The 21020-nt window shown below is 39.2% G+C and overlaps 1 long non-coding RNA gene across 1 annotated transcript in view; it reads right to left on the bottom strand.

The window, feature by feature from the left end:
- Nucleotides 1-1613: 1613 nt before the first annotated feature.
- Nucleotides 1614-21020, bottom strand: part of LOC121919406 — a 38331-nt gene continuing 18924 nt past the window's right edge. The window contains exons 3-4 of the long non-coding RNA XR_006101469.1: nt 11389-11578; nt 1614-1656 (exon numbers count right to left, since the gene is read on the bottom strand). This is a non-coding gene — a long non-coding RNA (uncharacterized LOC121919406). The remainder of the gene's footprint in view (nt 1657-11388; nt 11579-21020) is intronic.

Genomic DNA, 21020 nt, shown 5'->3' with positions numbered 1-21020 from the left:
ATTATTGATTGTTTTTGTTTTATTTTATTAATTTTTATTATTTCTTGTCTTTATTTTATTTCATTAATTTTTTATTATTGCTTGTTTTATTTTATTTCATTGATTTTTATTATTAAATATATACACCCCTGCCTTGTTTTTTTTTTTTTCATTTTTTTATTATTAAATATATGCAAGTGCATTTTCTGTGTATTTATGGTGCTTTGAATGCTAACAAGTCTGCCTTTCTTGGCCAATTATAGTGATGATGATGATGATGATGATGATGATGATGATGATGATGATGATGATGATGATGGTGATATTGATATCAACAAGCCTCTGAGGCACGGCCAATGTAGCTTGCTGTGATTTTTACAAACTCATGCGCAGTGAAGAAAAACCACAGTCCCTTGCCCAAGTACACACTTCTGAGAAGTAAAGTTGAACCCGAGGGCAAGTACATTTCTGCCATCTGTCTAAGAATAATGCCAAAATGTCCTCCATTTTGATCATGCCTAAAAACATGCATTTATATTAACATTTTTTTAAAAACCTCAATTTTTTGCGTGTCCTCCATTTTTATAAAAATGTGTCCTACATTTGAAAATGTCGCCCTACATTTGTCCTACATTTGTCACGGTTTGGAGGTCCTCACTTATGGCAACCCTAGAAGTTGGGAGTAACAAGTGGATGTAACCCAGTTTCTCCACTGGAATCAGTGACATTGAAAATGCTATTACTCTAGCCCATAATTAGAAATATGTGTTATGTGTTCGCTTTGCTCATACACTAGTAGACTTGTGCATTGAAACAACATTCAGACTTGGTATAGAAAAAAAAGTTAGGAAATTTCTTTGGCTCACTTATCTCTGCATCATATTTTCTATAATACTGCTTTCCTATATACTTTTCTGCTTCTCTAACATAGAAAGCAGCCAAGAAATATTAAAAGGAGGGAAGTATGAGACTAATTACATTGCCTCCAGCTATTGTATGGCATCATTATTTCTGGGAACATCAACAGATTCTTCCTTTTCCTCAGTCTTTTCCTTAGGACAATTCATCTCAAGAGTTTTCCATTAGCCTAAAAATAATTCATAGCAATCATTATTATTGTTTGCTTATAAGAGGGGAAACACAAACGTTACCTTCCTTTTGCTTTTCCCTTAAGAACTGTATTTTTGTATTTCTGTATTTTTAAATATACTATAAAATATTCAAGGTCTTCCTCAGACTCTCTAGGTCCTGCTAAACATGACTTCCTCCTTTTCTAAAAGGAGAATATCTGGTTCTACACCAATTACATGCATGGAGAAACAGAGACTCAACTAAAAAATCATGAAATTGATAATTCAAGAAGAAACAGTTTTGTGACATGGTCCTGTCAGCTGTTTTGCTAAATCCCAGTGCTTTAGCAGCACATTTACCAAGAGTTAAGTCCCATTAAAAATGCAGTTTCTTTCCAATTAGATATTGCACTGTTCATCTCTTGATTTCCTTTTCCTTCCTCCCATATCCACACAAAGAAAAAGATGGGTCTGCATTCTTATTAGAAATGAAACAAATGCACCCTCCCTCCAGACTTTAAGCTTCTTTAAAAGTTTTTAAAAAGCCAACACATCTACTCACCCCTTTTTTGGATTTAGCACAGCATCTCTGAAATCCAGTGAGCTGCTGCAAGAATAATGGGAATGTTTAAAGAACAACACATTTTTAATATTTCAAACTAAGAAGATAATTGAAAGCATGTTAAATGAATCTGTAACAACTTAAGAATATTGGAATATGTTTTATGAGATAACTTTACTAATGTGTATAATAGTTTTTATTTTATTATTATTATTTGTTATTATAAAAGTAAAGATAGGTACAGAAAGGAAAAAATATTTTATAGGAGAAGGGAATCCCATAGTAGTCACACAGGTGTAATATGCATGGCATATTCATTTGTTGACCCAAGCCAGATTTGAGGAAATGTCCTGGTCTAAGTGTACATGATCCACCCCAGGTTTTCTATTGTGTGGTTGGGAAGAATAGAACAGTTAACCTGTGGCTTTGGGCAGGGAAGGAATCACAGAACAATAATGCTTGCAACCTTTAAAGACTCTAATGTGTCTACATCATTACTTTGAAGAACTCTAGGCTTCTAAACAGAACACTGCCATGAAGATGGGATAACAACCCGCAACACACCATAGTGGAAGAAAACAAAACAAAAGGAAAAAAGGAAGGTAGTTTTCATACCATCATGACATTCTAACAAACCTGGTTGGGATCAAAAAAATGACTGGTCCACAAAATGTAAGGATAGCACAACGCTTTCTCCATAGTGACCCAGAGGCCTTTCTTGCTGAAATGACTTTATCACATTATTTTTAAAGACATTCCAGGAAGTTTCTCACAGCTATTGCGAAAAAGGGAAAAGACCATTGTCCCTTCCTTATAGGAATTTCTCCATCATCTCCCATAAAATTTTCCCTCAGTCCCCAAATTTCTAGCATTGCAGTAACTTCAAACGTTGGCCAAACATTTAGGCATCCAAAGAAAAGTGGTGGTCAAAATTACTAAGGGAATGCAAATGTAGCAAATGTATAGACTTTATCACATGGGGGAAATTGGGGGTTTAAAAAGACATTTGCTTGATCATGGTAAAGATTTTCCCATGACCTTGCAATTTGAAAGGACTTATCCTGGGAAGAATCAGGAATGCACCACCAGCAACAAATAATTCACAAAGAAATCCCATGAATGATTTGTTGCTGGAGCATTCCTGGTTCTTCCCGGGATAAGTCCTCTCTAAGCACGATGTGGGGGGAAATGTTTGCTGCGATTGCACGATTGTCCCGGGAAAAATTTTAAACCCCCAATTTTCCCCTGTGTGATAAAGTCATATGAGTTCCAGATGTGATTGATTTTCAGTGTCTCACTCTCTACAATACTAGAAATTTGGGATCAAAACAAAAATGTCATTGAGGGGTAGAATTATGTGAGTATGGCAATGCTGTCATTTGCCCCCTCCTCTCAGGCTTAGCTTTCTATGACATAGTCATGTTAGTCTGGAAAATCAGTATGCAACGGGATCTTGTAGCACCTTTGAGACTAACTGAAAGAAAGAAATTAGTAGCCTGAGTTTTCATAGTAGTCTGTAAGTAGAGCTGTAAGAGAGCTTACTTCCTTGGATCCTTGTTTCCATGGCTAAGCAGGGATGTGAACCTGGTCTTCCTTATTTCTAGTTTAGTACTCAGACCACTGAGACCAATGGTTGAGTGGAAATTAAAACCCTGCTTTTCTGGAGTCCTCTGCCAACACTCAAACCACTGAATCATGCTGGCTGTCTTATCGAGCAGCACATGACTCCAGTTTTCCGGTTAAGAAAAGATGGAAAAAACCATATTCTACTCATAACCTTATGGTAAATAGAAATACATATTGTCTAACAATTTCAAGGGATTTATTTTTTTTTCTCTCCTCTCACCCTTTGAAGGGGGCTTAATTCACTTCCAATCACCCAACAAATGGTAACAAGAATAGGCCACATGGTTCAGCACATCTCCAGCAAATGTTAAGGTGTGCTTCAGATTTGGCTGAATTTCAAATCAAGATTATTTGAGAGATGTCTGAATCAGTGAAAGTCTTCTGAAGTAAGCCACATATGAACTAACAACCACAGTAAAACACTTCATTAGTGCTTTCCAACTCCATTGGTTTTATGGAAGAATGTATACAGCTCTCTCCCATCCCCCACCCCCATAATATTTAAACTTTTTGGTAATGGAAGTGTGAGAATCACACAGCCTCATATTGCCTGTGCTGGTTATGGCTTCTGTGAGTTTCAATCCAACAACATCTGGAGGGTCAGGTGAGTCCATGCAAAAAAAAAAAAAAAAAAAAAAAAAGCTAGTAAAATGTGGACTAGATAATGTGACTATTAGGTGGATTTGTAACTGGTTGACTGAGATAACCAATAGCTCCTCTTCGTTCTGGAGAGAAGTGATTAGAGGGGTACCACATGGTTCAGTCCTTGGCCCACTTCTATTCAACATCTTCATTGGTGACTTGAATGATGGAATAGAAGCATGCCTATCAAATTTGCAGATTAGGAGGAATAGCTAATACTCCAGAAGACATAATCAGAATTCAAAATGACCTTATCAGATCAGAAAGCTGAGTCAAAACTAGTGAAATGAATTTCAACAGGGAGAAAAATAAGATTTTACACTTAGGCTATAAAAATGAAATGCACAGATATAGGATGGGTCACACCTGGCTTGACAACAGTACCTATGAAAGGGATCTAGGAGTCTCAGTAGACCACAAGCTGGACATGACTCAACAGTGTGATGTGGCAGCTAAAAAAGCCAATGTGATTCTAGACTACATCAATAGGAGTATACTGTCTAGATCGAGGAAAATAATAGTACCACTCTGTTCTGCTTTGGTCAGACTTTACCTAGAATACTGTTCTGGGTACCACAATTCAGAGATGATAAAGACAAACTGGAATGTGTCCAGAAGAGGGAAATCAAAAGGGTGAAAGGTCTGGAAACCATGCACTATAAGGAGTGATTTAGGGAGCTGGGTTTGTTGAGGCTCAGGAAAAGAAGGTTAAGAGATGCCATGACATCCATGTTTAAATATTTTCAGGGATGTTATATTGAGGATGGAGCAAGCTTGTTTTCTGCTGCTCCAGAGAACAGGACAGAGAGCAATGCACTTAAACTGCAGGAAAAGCGACTCCATTTAAACATTAGGAAAAGCTTCCTGATGATAACAGCTGTTCAACAGTGGAATACAAGGCTGAAAGTGTGGTGGAATCTCCTTTGGAAGTTTTTAAACAGAGGTTAGATGACCATCTATCGGGATCACTTTGATTGTGAATTCCTGTATGGCAGGAGTTGGACTGGATGTGCCTTGGGGTCTCTTCCAGCTTTATGATTCTAAAGTTGGCAGGCTGGCTTAGGAGCCACAGGCCAAGCAAGGTGCTGCACACATAGGTCTGTCCTCCAATTTTTCACTGCTTTCCACTTGAAGATGGAGTTTTTGCCCCCCTGAAGTAGTTGCCTCATGCCAATAATAGCTGTGCACCTTTGAGCTCTCTCCTTTCCTTCCTCTCCCTCTTCTTTCTATCTTTCAGGCAAACACACAGCTTCCCATACTTGCCCCCAAGTACCTACATGTACTAAAAGAAGGATGTTTTCTTCCCATAAAAGGTCTTTAAACCTAACAAAAAGGAGGCCTTTTGTTATGTTGTGTTGCATGTGAATGTAGCTGGGCCTGAAAGGCCAGTACAGCCTAGAGAGCTATTTCTAAACTGAATGTGCACAATGCAGGGTAAGAATGGCATGCCAATGTACATTTTACATTCCCACTACAGTCTATTTAAGCCTCATGTGTGAGAACGCCCTCAGTGTTTGACATGTCCATAAATAACCTAGCATTGAAGCTGATAGCATACACTTCTGTTTTGTCTAGTTTTCTTCAGCCTGTCAGCTGTTCAGAAAGATGGGTTTAGCCACTGTCTCAGCAGTGTCTGTCACATATTTATGTTTGCAAGAGTTGAATTTACAACTGAGTTACCAGATTTTATCCTCAAAATAAATCCTACATGGCAGGGTTGTTCTATGGAATACTAGGAAGTCTGGATTCATGACTCTAGAGAGAAAAGTATCCAACTTGCTCCAAGAGGAAGGAAAACATAAGAACAAAAAGGTTGCAGTGGGGAATTAAAGCAACATCAGTGTCTCAACAATGCCACATAGTTATGTTTGCAAGAATTATGTTTCCAATGAAATTACCAGGGCTTACCTCAAGATATACTACAAGGCTAGGCAGTTCCTTGGAAAATTGTGTGTGTGTGTGTGTGTGTGTGTGTGTGTGTATGCACCACGTGCCTTCAAGCAGGCTGTCAACTTATGGCAACCCATGTATTTCAGAGGGGTTTCTTCCTCACAAAATACTCAAAGGTAATTTTGACAGTTCCTTCCTCTGAAATATAGGCTACAGTACCTGGCATTTGTTGGCAGTCACCCATCCAATACTAACCAGGGCTGAACCTGCTTAGTTTTCAAGATAAGATGGGACTTGGTACCTTCAGGGAAACTAGGTAGCCTAAGTTGATGACACTAGAGAAAAAAGTGCCCTTCTGGCTCCAAGAGAAGAGAAAAAAATAATAACATTTGGGGAGGATTAGAGCAATGTAGATATAGGGATGGAAATATTCACAATTTTCATTCCCAGGCTTAAAGAAAAGGGTTCCTGCCAGTGGAAGGAATAGACCAGAAAGAATTTTGCATAATTTTCTCCTGGTATTCAATGTTGCAACATGTTGAATGAATTATTCTGAGGAAAAAATGTTTTTGTGCATAAATGATTTTCCTACACACAAAACACATATTCTTTTCCACAGAATAATTTGTGTGCAACATTTCAGAATGCTCAAATACAAGAATTCTGCATAGGGATATGTGTTTTTTCTCACAATGGGGAGAAAACTACTTTAATTATTCATCCCTCATCCAAGGATGAACTTAGCAAGGATTTTCATTGCTAATGGAGTGTAGCTAGCAAGATGTCTCCAGAAGTTCACAAATTTTGTGAACTTTCTGTTGCTTGTTGCCAGCATCAAGTGTTCAGATACACACTGCTTATAAACATGGGGGCTCCGTTTAGCAATACTGTAATTGCTAATTGCTACTATTAAACAAAATCGGACGTTTAGAAAAGCACTTTTGGAGATAACAAATCACAAAATTCCACAGCCTAGGAAAAGTAAATTTCTAAACTCTGGATTTACCCTCTATGAATTTGTCTAATAATTTTAAAGCATCTAATTTACGTGCTGTTGAGGAATTATGAATAAACAAAAGTCATCCACAAAACATGCCAACTCTGCCCAAAATCACTGACCATGTCTGTACTCACAATCTTCCAGTACTGAGCAGGATGGTTTGAAAGGGGGTTCCACATGATCAAGAACTAGGGTTGTCAAATCAGTAGCTTCTCATTACTTGAATTCTAGACTAGAACATGTCACAAGGCAAGGGTCAGGCTAGGGTCAAATAATATGTCAGTATGTCTTTCTTTGTTGGTGAATGAGAGTGAGATGGCTAATGAGTTTTCATCCACTAACTCCCAAACAAATATTGGTCTGATTCCTGTTGTTAGTTCTGATTAGATTAGACCTATTGAATCAATGGGATTTATCTATGTGTTGATTATTCAACCATTGGTGCTGGAGGCTATATTTCAGAGAAAGGAACTGGTGAAAACACCTCCGAGTATTCCCTGCACTAGAAAACCCTATGTAACTCATGGGGTCACCATAAGTCAATAGGCACCTTGAAGGCACATACACACTCACACATTCTATCTGGGACTAACAAATAGGATTCAGACTATTATATACAATGAAGATGGACAAGAGGGCCTAGTTCTATATAAGCAAATACACCAAAAGTTAGTGAGCCAGCTTGTTCTAACAGTTTGAGTGTTGACCTAGGATTCCTGGAGACCAGGATCTGAATCCCTGCTTGGCCATGGAGTGATCTTGGGCAGGTCATATTCTCTCAACCACACTCCACAATTATATCACTATGATTCTGCTTCAACTGCCATTGCTGTTCTCTGTGGAATCCTTAAATTTGTAGTTTAGTGAGGCAGTGGAGCAATAAATACCTTTCTTAAACTGCAAATCCCAGGATTTCATAGGGTGGAGCCATGACAGTTAAAGTGGAATCACAGTATTATAATTGTGTAGTGTGGGAAAGCCCTTGGAATTTGGCTAGTTTAAATTGCATTGCATCTATTCACTTGAATTACTAATTAATTTAACAGAGTATTTCATTGATACAGAAATGTTGGAATACCAGCGAGGTATTTGCCGTCCTGAAATTTAAAAAAAAAAAAATCAACTCAGAGACGTGGTGTTCGAGAAGACTGTTGAGAATACCATGAACACTGTTCTAGGACCCATTTGTTTGTCTATCTAGCTGTCCACAGTATTCTCAGCACTCTTCTTCAGCACCACATCTCAAATGAGATGGATTTCTTTTTAACTTTTTAAAATTTTCTTTAAGATTTCAGTGGATGCCATAATCACCTCACAGCTGGCTACAGGGACATAGCCAGACATGTCTGTGATTCTCACTACTCTCTTCCAGGCATGAATGGCCATGTGGTGGAACTTTAGTGGCAATATGGTAGATCCAGGGTGGTAAAGGACTTAGGGAGTGTTCCCACTTGGCAGATAAAATGGATTATATTGTCGCGATTCTGATTCGGATTATGTTCCAGGAATAATTTGAATTTTTTCCATTGTTTCCATTACCAAAAGGGGCAAATTACCTCGATTCATTTAGACCCTGTTTTCATTCCCATTTATTTTAAATTGCTTTATTTTAAAGCAGAGTAACTTGCTCCCCGTTCCCATTTGTGTCCACAAGCTGTCAATCAAGTGCATAGGCTTCAGATGTCACAAGTCTTGGGTTTTTTTTGGGGGGGGGGGGAGCCAATGAAAATTGACTGCATCCAAGGCTCTTCTGATGTGCCTCCCCAGACTATAAGGAGGCTTGGCAAATTGGATCAAGGAGGAGAAGGCAGTGGGCTTCATTATTGGGGAGAGAATCTTTGGGGAAGAGAGAAGATAAGGCTCGATCCCTCCCCCTCAGATCCCTGGGCGTCCAGGCTCTCCATTCCCCAAAATCACTTTGCCTCCCCCATTGCTCCCTGGGCTGTCTGTGGGGCGATCAAGCAGGCATGTCCTGCAAAGCCCATCTGCTGCTCAGGCAGAGGTGAAAAAAGGAAAAAAAATAGTTTAAAATGGTGTTCAATGGCTCTCCTCACACATCGGTCTATGAATGAGGAGCAGAGGGCAGGCTGCAGTCCACTGGGGGAAAGGCTATGCGAATTGAAGAAAATAGCGCTGGCGATGCAGAAAGAAAACAAAGAGGGTGACACCCCCAGGCCAGGCCCTTGAGCGCTGCTCCTCTCATCTCCAGGTTCCCAAATCAGACACACTTTCATTCCCATTCGGATACAGCGAATTGTACCCCGCCTTCAAAAATAACCCGCGTTATAAACTACTATTATTTTAAACCGAATTATAGGCTGATAATCCGGTTTAAACATTTTAATTTGATTCTGATTCAAAACGCAGTGGGAATGAATGAGGGGTAAGGGAGATTTAATTTGGGCTTCTGTGGGAACGATGCACCCTAAATTCGGATCATGATCCGCTTTATAGGTAAGTGGGAACGACCCCTTAGAATAGCATTGGTATGCAGTGCTACATCGAGCCATGCAGGATTGCAGTCATGCTGTAAAATACTGTTTGTTTGTTTGTTTGTTTGTTTGTTTGTTTGTTTGTTTGTTTGTTTAAGCCTTCCATGCTTAAGGGAACAAATGTCAAGGGGAAAGGAAACAGTTGTCAAATATACTGTTGGAATTAAGATGGAGGAATGGAAGCTATAGTTAGAAGCCCACATATCAGAGTGTGGGCTTCTAACTATTGAAGATAACGTGTTTGCCTAGCACAGATGCAAGAACACACATAGGGGAAAAGTGAGGGGGTGGCAATAAACATCAGTAAGCTGTCTGACCAGTTCTTTTGAACTTGTCCCATTCTCTCTCAGCCATGAAAGAACACATGGAGGTAGATAAAATCATGCTGGTAAAAGCAAGAGGTTCTTACTTGAGTGGAGAGAAAGAAGGTCAAAAGGGGGAAGAGAAGGAGAATACTGAAAGCAATCAGCAGCCAAGGAATGGCATGGGAACAGGAACTTTGTCCACGTCAGCTGATTGTAGACAGCCATGAGAGGGTTTCCAGATAAACAGACCCAGAATCCAAGTAAACACATAATATGGCAATCCTAGACCAAAACTAAGTGGGGAAATCTTCTCCAGCAGCACCCCACATCCTGCAGCAGCAGCATTTACCACCATCCCTTCAAACCCAGAATTTGGAAAATGTTTGGAATACAACTCCTGGACATCTCCCAACTAGCATGGCAGTAATCATGTTCATTACATCCTTCTGTAGACAAGAAGGGAGGGAGCTTTCCCAAACTCTATTCAGACCCTTCTTTTCAATGTGGGAAGGGTGGGAGTGCGGTGTGCAGAACCAGTGTATAGAGCACATGAACAGACTCTGGTGGCCATCACTACATATTGCACTTGTCCTCCCATACTTTCAATTGTGTAGGAAATGTAGTCAGAAGGTCCTTCTGTTTTAATCCCATGAAAATGTGTATTCTATAGATGCCAATGCCAAGAAAATATTGTGGGGGGGGCGATATAGCCAGCTTGTATTAATGGTAATTCCTGGTGTTCACTCACATCTTATGTATTTCTCCTTTCTTCCCTTTATTGTTTTTCCTTCCCTTTTTGTCATTTATATTTTTTAAGGATTTTTAATGGGTTGTTTAAAGAAGTACTTGTAAAAAATGCAGCCTGGAGGCCTGCAGTATGAAGCATGTTTCTGTCAAAGTAATGCAGTTTAAAAAACAACTATTAGTCCTGAACTGTTGCATGAGCCTTCTCTAGTACCTACACTATCTTGAAGAGCAAAGAGAAGGCAGAAAGTTAACTGGCAAGAAGAAGACAGAGCAACATATCCTAAGAGCTGCTTTGCCTTTCACTTTGCAGTGATCCTTCCTTCCCACCTCCATGTCACATAGAAGAGGTTGGCCAAGTAGCTTTCACATGAACTTGTCAGTGTACCAAGTACTCAAATAATCTGGCACAAATAGAGGTACCTGGCAGAGCACTCAAATTACTTCAGTACAGTGACATTAACCATACACTCTAGAGCTCTAAAGTTATTTGTTGATCTCAGTTTCAGCCCAGGTCAGACTGACACTTACTCCCGTCAAACATGAAAGGGCACAGCACTGTTTGCATCCTTATCCCTAGTATATCAGTTGCATGAGCTTCAAAGAGATCATCTGACTCAGGCCTACTTTATATTGATAAGAATGCAACAATGTGATGACCGTCAAGCCTTCCCTTTTCCATTGAACAGGGCTGGCATGGCCTTATGGTGGCCAGGTTCCAACCTAGAGATTCACTCTATCCCTTTTAGGCTACTATTTTAAGTAGGAGACAGTGTCATTGGTTATTTCTTCCCTTGTCCTTTTGTCTCCACTATTTGCATGTCATTGCTCAACTGGTGGCTTGAAATGACACAAAGAATCTCCAGACAGTGACCTGAGTACTGTAGATAAGCCTCACACATGGAAGAAGTAATCATGTGAGAAACAATCTAAATAAACATATCTACACAATTAGATTTTATAACATTTTCATGCATATATTGCTAAACACTGAAGTGACCAATGCAGCATTAAATAACAAGAGCTACTAAAAAAATAGTTATTTCAGTAACACAAACACAGATCTTGCAAAACTCACCAGAATCCCCTCAGATAAGATTAGGAAATACCATACTCATGACACGCTAAAATTAAAACAATTACATCTTTGTTCTCCATGGTCTGGCTTGGTGGTCAACAATTATCTGTAAATATTAATGCAACTGTAGCTCAGTCTTCCACAAAGGGCACACATGGCTGGGGATGATGAATATTTTAGCTGAATCCATCTGAAAGGCAACAGGAAGGGTTGTTTTGCCATTTGCTCCAATTAAGCCTGAACAAAGTGTGAAGGAGACTGAAATAAGGTATCCCAGAACCCAGAACGTTCTAATGTAAAACTAATACTAACTGGAGTTTGGTTTACTTTTCAAAATAGAGATGGATTACAATGACAATCAAAACCTAGCAATAATGACATAGGTGTCTCCAATTGAATTATCCAGATGAGCTTCACCAGCATGGAAACTGGGTCAAACATCACATGTACTTTTTCCAGCATTTTAATGATCGTTTGGATATTTAACACTACTCCCTTCTATCTCCTCTAGCTCTGGCTTCAATTCCTGCACTCACCCAAAGGAGCAGGGCCTCATTCACACTACATAATGAACAGTTTTTTTTGCGCTGGATCGTTTTGAATCGATGGAGCGATTCAACATCAAGTAGATGTTCAGGCTTTGATTGCCACAATTGAATCTGCTTGTTTCAATTTAAACCACTTCACATTCACATTAACAATTGGATCAGTTCAAAATGGATTCTAAAATGTGCAATGTCACAGGGATGATCACGTCACAGGGAACTGAATCAAATCAAAAATACGTTTGCACTTGCATTTAAAAAGATGTAGTAAATGCCTCACATTCGGAAGAACCAGTTTAACCGGGTTTAGCACTGCCACACACACACACACAAACTGCATCAGAGAAATTCAGTGCCAGTGTGAACAGGGCCCCTTTAAAGTGGTTTAAACCAGTTTGAAAACTGGTTTATTGTGAATAAGGCCCAGGTTTCTTAAGTTGGTATCAAAGTTGGTATCCTCAGAGTTGATATCAAAATGGCTGCATTTGCACATCATGACAAACCATTGTGTTAATTTGCTGAAATCTGGCTTGTTGTGATCTTGTAACCTACCTCTTCAAGCAAATCCTGGTCCATTAACAAACTGCAGACCATATTTTGAAGCCATGGTCTGATATTGTTTTACAAAGGCTATATTTTACAAAGTATTACTTGTTATGATATCTTAGTGCATAATCATGTGCTGTCCTTCACCAATTTCCCCAGTTGTTCACCCTTAAACTGTCAGAAAAAGGAAAGGGGGAAATCACACCAGAATAAACCAGAAATGGGGATAGCAATCCATAATTTGTTCAGCGTATATCATGTAATGTGTGTCTTAAGCAAGAATCCATGGTTAACACAAACCATGGCTTATTATGATGTACTTCTCTGTCTTGTTTTCAGGTAATGGCTTTCATCAATATTACTGTTTACTTAACTAGAAAGGGCCTTGGCTTAAGCTTTGAGTTTCATACATGTAAAGCTTGAGCTGTAATGCTGAATGGTATTTCATCTTTTTTTAGCTAGTCTTCTTATAAGGCCTTGATTCTACATTTTACTACTGAGATAGAAGAAACAGTTGATTAGGTTGGGCTGTCCATGGTAGGCAAGATTTGCTTAAAATGACCAAGTACGAAGACTGCTATGAAGGACATGTAGATCCTGGGGCCATGACCACTGCAATAAATTGTAGTGAGCTATGATTTATTTGTTTATTTATTTATTTAATATGCCGCCTTTCTCTCAGGATAGGACCTAAGGTGGCTTCCATAACAACTTGAAGTTCATAATACCACTACACCAAAGAACATTTCTAATATGCAACAGAGCCCATGGTGAAGAACATTCACATTGCCATAATTCAAGCTGAGTCAAGTAATTTAAAAAAAATCATAACTAAGGATGAGCCTTGTGCTCTCTTAGCAGCCCATATACATTCTCCTTCTAGTTGTGGGACTAAGAATAGGGCACAGCTGTTCCTTGTGAACACAGTGAGATAATGGCTGGTCCATCTGGCAAAGATTACATGTGTAACAGTAACTCCAGAAACATTTGAGACCAAGAACATTTGTCAGTTGTTGAAGAGGGCATCCCGCATTTGCTTCCTTCACATACAGGGCATGTTTTACTGCTTAGTCAGCTGCTACTACGGCATACAAACTTTTTTTTTTTTTTTTTTTTGGAAGGGCTGTGGTAGAAAATAACTGATCAGTAAGTCAAAAGTGTCAAAGCTGTCTGGGTAGGTGGAGGCATTAACAGGAAAGCAGGAAACCTTGTCTGCAAGTTTAGAGCTTGTGGAAAGGAAATAGTTTCCATCCAACACAGAGATTGTAGACTAACTTTGACAGGAGGGCTCAGACAAAGCCAAGAATGATTTTTTCCTACACTGCTGTAATGATTTCAGTTTGCTGTAGTTTAGGACTCAAGGGAGGAAATGTGGCTTAGACTACACTTAAGCTTTAGATTGTTCTTACTATCGGTGTAGCAGACATGGAGAGAAGGAGGGTCTGTGTATGTGTACATATAACAACCATGAATGGGCATGCATATAGAACAAAGAGAATGGTTCACGCCAGGCGGGCAACAGATATCATCTTGAAATTAAGCATCGCTATTCTGTTTTTTAAAACTAACACTTTTCTGCATTGCACAAACAACCCAGCTTTATCAAACACATTCTCCCAGAGACTGCATTTTCATTGAATGCCTCTGATTTCCTATACATACTTCTTTAGTCAAGGGATTAAAAATCTAATAAATCTAGAATATAAATTGCAAAAAAGTATTTCCCATTCAGTCTGGGAATGGAATTGTTTATTTTGTTTGCTTATTTGAAGTATGTTCTACCTTCTCATCAAACTGGGACTCAGGGTGACTCAAGGGTACCGTCACTCTGAAGGAGTTTTTGCATCACAGTTTCCTGCCCCAAATTCAGATGTCAGCATTAAATGGAAGAAACACTTTTTCTAAATCAGGGCTGGGAACTTGTGATGTTGTTGGGCTTATACTTCCACCAGTACAGTAAGCATGGCCTGGGAGCTACATGACCATTTTCAAGTCAGGGAAAGCCCTCTGCCCTCCTCTAAGCTTTTCTGAAAATTTATAAGAACCCTTACATTAGACATGAAAAATCTGTGGCCCTGCAAATATTGTTGGATGGCAGCTCCCATGAGCTCTAACTAGCTCTCATTCTCTTCTGACTATGGTGCACATATTTATCCTAAAACTAGGATCATACATAAGGCATGTAAATGTGGAGGAAACATTAAAACTGGAAGTGGGAGGATCAACAGTTTAAAATAGTGTGACACCATATTACTAATAGAAAATAGTAATGACTTGGAACAATTACTGAAGAAAGTCAAGGAAAAAAGTGCAAAGGCTGGCATACAGCTAGACATAAAGAAAAAAATTAATGACCACAGATGATTTACATAACATTAAAATAGATGGCAAAGACATTGAAATAGTTCAAGATTTTCTATACCCTGGCTCAATCATTAATTAGAATGGAGACTACAGCCAAGAAATCATTAGAAGACTAGGACTTAGAAGGGCTGTCATGAAGGAACTAGACAATATCCTGAAGTGTCAAGATATATCATTGACTACTAAATGTAGGATTGTCCATGCCATCATATTTCCCATTCCTGTGTATGGTTGTAAAAGCTGGACATTGAAGCCTTTAGAAACTTTCTATTCATGATGGGAAAAGAGCTACCATAGCACAGTACCATGGTATGTGCTTCTCTGTTCTGCAGTTCCAATATGATCTCAGAACCATCCCTGCAATGACACCGTCTCCTTTTTAAAGAAATAGCCATGTAAAGCTATAGGCATACCTGGCATGACATCTAGCTTGGTTTTGAGTCCCTTCGACTGATTTTCCTATAACAAATTGAGAAAATTCTTGTGATCAACTGTTCACACATGTTCTTATCCATCCATGTTACAAGTCATCAGTACTCAATTTGAGCTGAATATGAGGATTTATATGGGAATGTTCAATTTAAAAATGTCACCGTTCTGTCCAAGATGCTGTTGGAATTTGAAATGTGCCACTACATTTGTGCAAGCCTACAATGTCCTTACATAGACATGGGGGGGGGGGAGGTGTAGGAAGAGAGAAGCTGTTTCAGTTCCCCAGAATATCCTCTCCCTCTTTGTCTTCTCTGTAGCTGCCTTGCCTGAAACTGATATTATCAGGCCTGACTTCTTCATTTTTTCTCACTCCTCTTCTTGTAGTCATTTTGTCTAAGTCATGTAGTCGAGAGACCCCATCCTTCTCAATCTATCATACGTGTATTCTCCTTAATAAACACTTTCTCTTCACATAACACAGTTAGTGGAGATTATCAGATGGGGAAAAAAGTCGGGAGTAAAAGGCATACTACCAGCAAAGTCCCATGAATGGTTTGTTGCTGGAGCATTGCTGATTCTTCATGGGTTGAGTTGTGGATGGGTGCAACATCATCTGAAAATCTTTAGTGTGATCACACTACTTTGCCAAGAGTATGCCTCCCTCCCACCCGATTTCCCCTGTCTGATAATCTCCCATAATATTAATCAATTTCAAGCTACCAGCTTTTACACAAAATCAACAGATGCAATAGCAGCATGTACATGCCCCATTATATATATTTTCCCACAATTTGAAGTATGTAGCTTTTAAACAATAGCCCACAAAACAGCCACAACCACCCTACATAACTAGCCGCCAATCTGCCCTCAAAAGGGCAGCATTTTCTGCAATGAACAAGTTGCCAACAACTATTTGTAAAAGAGGTGAGATGGGCCATATAGGATGAGCGTTTAGCTAGTAGTGGTGATGGTGGTCTCTGGAGTTCTAATTCTTAGAGCTAGATCAATTCCAGGAAACCAGGGGAAATTGTTCAAAGTAGCAACACTTTTGTGGTTTCTTTGTAGAATTTGCAACTGGTATTGTAAATAGGACAGGCTGTACTCTATACTCCACACACACAAAAAGACACTCAAAATCAGCAGAGAACACATTTTGCAAATGTACCTCTGAGTCATGGGATTGATTCCAATTTGTAATGTTTGGTTCTCCTAGACATTTTGGCAAGCCCTGAGATAAAGAAAGACAAAGGAGGGAAAGCTGAGCCCATGTGTGGTGTGTGGGTAGGCTGAAGGAAATAGCAGCAAGGGTCAGGAAGTCATGGGTGGGACAGGGAGTTACCCAGCACATATCTTTGGTCATTGGAAGCAATCCTCTTGCTTTTGATCCTTAAACAGAGCCTGCCCGCAGAGTAATTTTCTGTTAGGAAAAAAAACCTTTATGTATTTTTTAAAATAATAATGAATCAAGATCCTCAGAAAATGTCCCTGTTAAGATTCTATATTTTCTTCACATCAATACAAAGAATAAACACATTTGTACTAGGTGCAGTTTCCACTCCAAACATTATTCCTGGTTCAGATTAAGCAACATCAGACATGCATTGCCCCATATTGTCTTCTGGTTTTCTAATTCAGAACAATCACTTACTTACTGGGTCATTTATGACAACAGAATAGCTGGTTTACTTGTCATGCAACAGTTATCAACATCTGAATTAATTTACAATAACTAGAGCAATTCCAGATATGATGTAGCCTTGATATAAAAGAGCCAATGGCCAAAGTATTTTTCACACTGTACAACTATAGCACTAGTTGTTGTTGTGTGCTTTCAAACTTTAACTGTCATAGCTGCACCTGACAGAACTGTGGGATCTATAGCTTGGTGAGGAACTACAGCTCCTTGGGTGACAATTCTAGATACGTTATAAAACTACAGATCTCAAGCTTGTATGGGAGGAGCTGTGGCAGTTCAAATGTTATCAAAGTACTCTATAACTGTAATGAAAAAGAGACTCAGTATATCCCATTTTTTAGCTGCTCCTTCTCTGAGGAAGGGCAAACCAATTGAAACCTGTTTTAGCTTTCCTTACTCTAAGTAAAAGGCAGTATTTCCTTCCATCAGAACAACATTTTCATGGAGATTTGATGACTGACTGTGGTACAAGTTACACAAGAGGGAATATCAGCTAATTATAAATGTGTCATAGTACAGTATGCTTTTCAGGGGGGAAATGAAGGCAGATAAAACGACAAAATGATAAAAGTGACAAAATTATTCCACTTGATGTACACCATGTTCCCTCCGACTCACCTTTGGTTGGTGAAAGCACTCATATGAATGACTATTTAGGTAGTGTTAAGTTTATTCTAGAAAATATTGGTCCAGCATTCATTCTGGAATTGAATGTACAAAATGTTTTCCAGATAAATAGCATGTACTCTAACAAGTATATCACATGGAGGAAAATTGGAAGTTTAAATGAGGTTTATCCCAATTAAAATTTTCAGACACAGCGTGATAAAAGATCCATTATCTGAGGAATAACCAGGGAATAACCAGACAATAAACAGTAAGAAAGCATTTTCAAGATTTTCCTGTGAATGATTTGTTGCTGTTTATTGCCCTGTGATTCACAAGTTAATGCCACTTTAATCACTTTTCAATGTGACATCATGTGAAAGCTTTATCACAATTCCACGATATTCACAGGATAATGGCCATTTAATTGCAACGTCATGTGAAAATTTTAGCTGTGAATGCATGATTTTCACAGAGTAATCCCTGTTTATATTTCCAGTTGTCCCCGTGTGATAAAGTCCTAAGAGTGAAAGGCGCGGGACAGACTGTCCAAAAAGGTCGGTCTCCCTGCGCCTAGCTTTGGTCCGTGGGGAAGCCGCAGCCTCCAGACCGCAGTACTTGCCCCCAGACCAAAAAGAACCCACAAAAAGCGGGTTCTTCTTGTGGCACCATTATGACGCCGCAGTGCACCAATGGCGCGCTTGCAAGGTCATAATGGCGCTGCGACATGCGGATGCTAGGCATCCATCACATAATGATGGCGGCGCCCATCTGTACAGGGCTAAAATAAAAGCTCTATACCTTAACCCACAAAATAATGAGTTTCCTTAGAGCACAGGTAGGAATTATGTGCATTTCACATACAGTACTTCCAGATATTAAAGGGCTGCACCTCAAACTGATGTTGGGAGTGGTGAGAGAGTGTAAGATGTTTTATTTTATGAAGAACTGCCATTTTGCTGCACGAGTTTGATAACCACCTTTTGCAGCTAAATCCTAGCAAGGCAGCAATGCTGTTAGCCAAGAAACTGGACATTCAGAGGGGAAATAGAAGCAACTGTGCTCAGGAGTATCTCGTATCAGGTACAACCTCTTATCTCCCTTCTTTACACCCATACAGATTCTTAGAAATATTTACATGGTGCAAAAACATAGAAACCTTAGTTGATTCAAAAATAAAAAGCCTGCTTCCAACTCCGAAAACACATAGGGAGATGAAAATGTACAAAAACCATTTTGTAGTGGTAGTCCTAGCTTCCAGTTAGATTATGCATAACTCAGGTTGTAGGCACTGCCTTTAAAGCTTTTCTAAGCTCTAAAACAGAGGTGCTTATCACAGGGGGGGATGGGACGTCATTGCCCTATCCCTGTCCCATCCTTCCCACGCATTACGGGAAGGACTTTCATATGACATTGCGCTTATCCAGACATTGTCCTGTCTGGAAAATGCAAGTGACAGTGATCACATGAAAGCCTTTCAAATGACATCACACTGATCTTGTCATTGTCCTGTCATTGAAGTGGCATTGCTCCAGCATTTTGCTTTAACAGGAGTTTGCATTAATGCAATGCCACTTCAATGACAGGATAATGATAGAATCAGCGTGTACGATATGAAAGGCTTTTGTGCGATTCCCCACAGACGGGATAAGGACAGGAGAGCAATCCCAACCTTGTCCCGTCTGAGTGTGATAATCTCCACAAATACCTAAAAGGCTACCATTCCTTATATATTGTTTTTTACTGTTTTTAAGCCCAGTCCTCCACCTCGGCCAAGGTTGGATCCTTTTATTATGAGAGAATTAGATCAACTACACTGAGAAATAAGGCCTTTTGGGTAGTGACCCATAGCATCCTGGAGATGTACTGAAACACATCCTCTATAACCTTTAAAAAAAACACAAAGGCTTTTGGGGTACAGTAAAGGCTAACAGGTTTATTTGGTTTTCATGGACTGCAGCAACCCACTTCATCAGATGCAAGTGCATTGCAGTCCACAAAAACATTTACTTTGTTTTATTTAGCAGGATAACGTTATTTAGACCTTAAGATGTCAAAAGACTGTTGTCATTGTTGTTTTTCTACAGCAGATTAGCTCTATTGTCACTGATGAAACCTTCAGAAAGGGACTGCAAGAAGGTCATTTGGGAGCTGAAGTCTGGATTGTAACTTCTTTATTTAGTTATTGAAATGGCTTTCATTGCCTTTCTGATTATATTGAAAGCATTCTCAAACATAGGGTGACAAATGGTTTAACACAAAAGTGTTACGGTACATAAATTTCTGATGGGAATATCCAGAGGTTTACAAAAAAATATCCAGACCTGAATATGTTAACTCTGGCCCAGTACAGACTGGTATTATGTGCCGGCCTGGGGCCGATTTTAGGGCTCAGGAGAGCGGAGTGTCCCCACACTCCCGAGCCCTCCCATGCGCCCACGGTACCATTTAGGAGTTTGCGTCTTGGCAGTGGCAGAAATATGAGCTGCATTTCGCTGCTCCTTTTTCCAGCTGCATTGTGGCCATGTCGTTTGGTTGGCGAAACCACAATCCGCAGTCTCTAGCTGCCCCTTTCCCCCATGTTAAAATTTCCCCAGTGATTAGCACTTAAAATAACCTAAAATCTAAAAATAAATTGAAGCAAAGCAAAAATAAAAATGAAACCAACCCAGACACAACCAGATAAAGGTTTAAAACCCACCAAGTGTCAGCTCCAACAGTCTCAGAGTTTGTATTTTTATTTTTAGTATTGCTGCATAGGTTTTGATATTGTTATATGTGGTTAGAGTAAAAAGAGGTTTTATAACAGTGTTTTAAGGGAAATGTGTCTACAAGAGCATATGTTTTCTCCCTGTTTGACAGAATCATTAGAACCACTGCTATGACCTTTTGTTAATTTTTGGTTTATGCTTTGGAAATATCTAAATATTTTATTCTTATTAGCTTTTCAGACAACATTTATTTATTTATTTCAAATGTATATAGCTGCCCCTTTCCCCCATGTTCCCCCATCCCCAGAGAGAGAGAGATAATACTTTCCACAAATGGTTCTTAAAGTTGATTTTTCTATCAAAATGGAGGGAAAGATAAAGGTGAAGAGAGTGTTTTTCTGATTCTCTCTTCTACAGATATGCTCATTCACACACAGACTCACTCACAAATTCTCTCTATCTCTCACACACATACAAACTCAGGTACACTCCATCTATTTATTTATTTTTACATGTTTGCATATGCAATTGTATATACTAGCATATACACAAGAGAATGGATGTTTCTGTGTGATTGTGCATGTGAGAATAAATGTGTATGTGTGTGAGTGAAAGACAGAATGAATGAAAGAGCATGACTACATCTGCGAGCATTTGCAAGTGTGAGTGTGGCTGTGTGAGACAATATATATAAAATTTACATGTGTTGTACTGTTGTTCTAATTTGAATGA

The sequence above is a fragment of the Sceloporus undulatus genome, chromosome 1 (assembly GCF_019175285.1).
Source record: "Sceloporus undulatus isolate JIND9_A2432 ecotype Alabama chromosome 1, SceUnd_v1.1, whole genome shotgun sequence".
Lineage (NCBI taxonomy): Eukaryota > Metazoa > Chordata > Lepidosauria > Squamata > Phrynosomatidae > Sceloporus > Sceloporus undulatus.
This window is presented reverse-complemented; position numbering and strand designations above follow the sequence as displayed.